Source organism: Frankliniella occidentalis, unplaced genomic scaffold (assembly GCF_000697945.3).
Source record: "Frankliniella occidentalis isolate FOCC.00 unplaced genomic scaffold, Focc_3.1 Scaffold142, whole genome shotgun sequence".
Taxonomy (NCBI): domain Eukaryota; kingdom Metazoa; phylum Arthropoda; class Insecta; order Thysanoptera; family Thripidae; genus Frankliniella; species Frankliniella occidentalis.
Genome location: NW_026267269.1, coordinates 456,420 through 459,313, shown reverse-complemented (window position 1 = coordinate 459,313; position 2,894 = coordinate 456,420). Strand labels below are relative to the sequence as shown.

General features: G+C 60.4%; 1 protein-coding gene across 1 annotated transcript in view; it reads left to right on the top strand.

Moving 5' to 3' along the window:
- The window catches only part of LOC113205682 (nuclear hormone receptor FTZ-F1), a 145,688-nt gene that overhangs the window by 132,015 nt on the left and 10,779 nt on the right, over positions 1-2,894 (top strand). The gene's annotated exons all lie outside the window — the stretch shown is intronic.

Here is a 2,894-nt window from a genome sequence, read left to right as displayed (position 1 = left end):
CCCCGTGCCGCCCCCCGTGCCGCCCCCGAGCCGCCCCCTGCGCTCTGGAGTGGAGCGGGTCGGAAGCGGGAAATGACTCGTCCAGCGGCGTCGAGTTAACCCCCTCGGGATGGCGCCGCCACCGCCGCCCACCACAGTCGCGTGGCAACCCTCCACACCCCCTCCCACGGCCACGGCTAAATTGCCCCACCAGCAGCGTCTGCTAGAGTGGCCACAGGCACCCCCGGGCACCCCCCTGCGGGGCGAGGGCGCCGGCGGACACTACAGAGAGGCTTGAGGTTGTGCGACCGATTATGGGTATGCCGCTGTGAATGCGGCAGAACAGAGGGGGGAATCGAAGTTGTGTGCCGAACCAAAAGTTTTTAGGAAGATATCTGAAGTTCTTGCAGTTCTGGTAGTAGTAATGAGAGTATGAAAAATCTTCGTCGGGGGTTTCGAGCATTTCTTTCGTTTTCTGTCTCGGTTGTTCCAGCAAACGAGGTGCCATTCATGACGAGTTTTCATCAAGGCATATTTCTTTCCCGTTCGTTTCTCGCGTGCCTCACTTTTAATCTCGTTTATTTCTATCTTTTCACTTCCGATTGATTCGCGATTCGGCGGCGTATACGCGGAACACTGTTTGATGTATGTCTCTGCGGCAGGCGGTGTGGTGGGTTGGTTCTGCGCAGGTGGTTCCCCGCGGGGCCTCCCTCGGGCCGGGCTATTGACTCACGACTAGAGGAGCTCGCGCTAGAAAATACGACGGGCTGCTCTACGCGCCAGCGGAGGAGGAGGTGGGGGGGGAGGAGGAGGAAGGCGCCGCGGCCTTGAAAAGCGACTGTGGTCCGAGCCTGGCGTTGCCTATCCCACCACCGCGTCCGCCCAGCTACGCACCGCCGCGCCACGCCACACCACGCCAAACTCGCGGAAACGGGCGGCCACCGCGGCAGACACTCGCGATAGAAAAAGAAAAATAGACATCTCCTCTGCCGCTCCGGACAGCCGGCTTTGGTCCGCAGCTCACTCTCTCACTATACTTCTTCAGGATCAGCGTCGTTGGTTTTATAGTTTTTGTAGTGTGTGTCTGTGAGGGGCGGCCGTCGCGCAGTCGCGCACCGCCACCGCGCCTCGCGTAGGCAGCGACCACCTCTCTGACCACCTCGCGCGGTGCACGCTGGCGCCCGGCCAGAGCCTGAACCTGGGCATCCAATCCAGCACATTCTGGTTCACCAACGCCCGTGAAGTCTTGTGGCAGACACCGGCTCATGCCTGCAATAGTCTCGCAAGTACCGCATGACACCACAGTGTTGCGGGTTTGCCTACTCCCTTCGACAGCAAGGCGCCACAGCCCCTGCGGCTCTGGCAGGCATGCAATCCCGCGACGCTGTGTAGTGTAGTGTCTGCTCTGAAACACCCGGCGCACCGCTAAAAACACCGGCCAAGGTAGCCGTGTGTGCGGGGCGCAGCCCGTGAAAGCACATTCCCAGTGCAGTAAATGGGAAATGAGTGCTGCGTCGACTGTTCCGGTCATCATTTATTCTCTCTCCCTCTCTCCCCGCTCTCTATCCCTCTTTCTCTCTCTCTATCTTCCTCTCTTGGCATCCACTCACTGGACGCATTCCGAGGGCCGGGGCCCCGCCCGCTGGCCTTGTGGCCCACAGACTTTTCCCTCGTTCATTTCTTTCTCTCTGCTGCCCAAACGCCCGCCCGCCCCCCTCCCCTTCCAACACTATCTCCCTGCCCTTCACTCGGCCCTTGCTAGTAATAAGACCCCCATCCCCTCTTTCCCCCTCTCCATCTCCATCTCTCTCTCTCTCTCTCTCTTTTCATTTTCTCCTCTGTGCTCTGGTTGATGTGGACAGGAGCTGGACAGGCTCTGCACCAACCCCATGGGGGCTGCCGTCTGCGTGGGCTGCGGTGGTGTACTCCCCGCCCGCCCCGCCCTGCCTGATGGAAAGCGAAAGCACGGCAGTGGCGGTGCGGTGGTTTCCGTGTGGCGCCAGCAGCCTCACAGCCGGGCTGCCACCCCTGCGCGCCCCGGCCCCCGCCCCGCCGCACCCTGCCATGTAATGCGGAAGCTGAGAGAGGGCGCGGGGCGGGGCGGGGCGGGGCGGGCCCCCCGGGGGGCCGCTGGGGGCTCATGGCGCCTCATGGAGACGGCCGGGCTGCCGGGGGAAGGCGGGCGCCATAAAGTGAGCGTGGGGAAGGGAAGGGAAGGGCCGGAAGGTCGCCTCGCTGGAGCCGCTGAGGGGGACGACGGGGTGGTCCGGGACGGCCGGGAGAGGAGGGGCGCGCCGAGCAGAGGGGCGCGCCGAGCAGAGCGGCGGCCACTGCCAGAATAATTTGAGCCGGATCTCTTTTCCGTTTTTTCCCAACCCCTGCTCCAGGGGCGTAGGAACGGGGGGGGGCAGGGGGTGGATTGCCCCCCCCTGAGCGCCCCGAAGGGGCGCCAAACCCGCCCCGAAGGGGCGCTAGAATGCGCCCTGGAAGGGCGCAAAGAGGCGCCGCTCCCTCATCCCGCGAGGATTTTGGCGCACCAATCACCAAAATATTTTCGCGCTCGCTTCGCTCGCGATGTTTTTTATTACCTCTCTGGAGCCACGACTTCATGTCATATGCTATATGCTTCCATTTTCGAAACAAAACGGACAGCTACGCATCAAACTTCGTCCGCTGCCACTTTCTCGCGCATTTAAACGATAAAGAAGATCTATTAAAAAATCATAGCACATTTTTGTCTGGCTCTTTTCGAGAGGAGCGGGAGATAGTTGTTTGCCCCTGTACTTCATAATACACAAGAAAAATTTGGGGGAAAGTGCCTTTAAATAAGGAAAAGTGGAAATGAAACCATGTGTTTGAGACAACCGCAAGAATATATTTTCGTTAATTGAAAAGCACTTTTTTTTGGTGGGGGG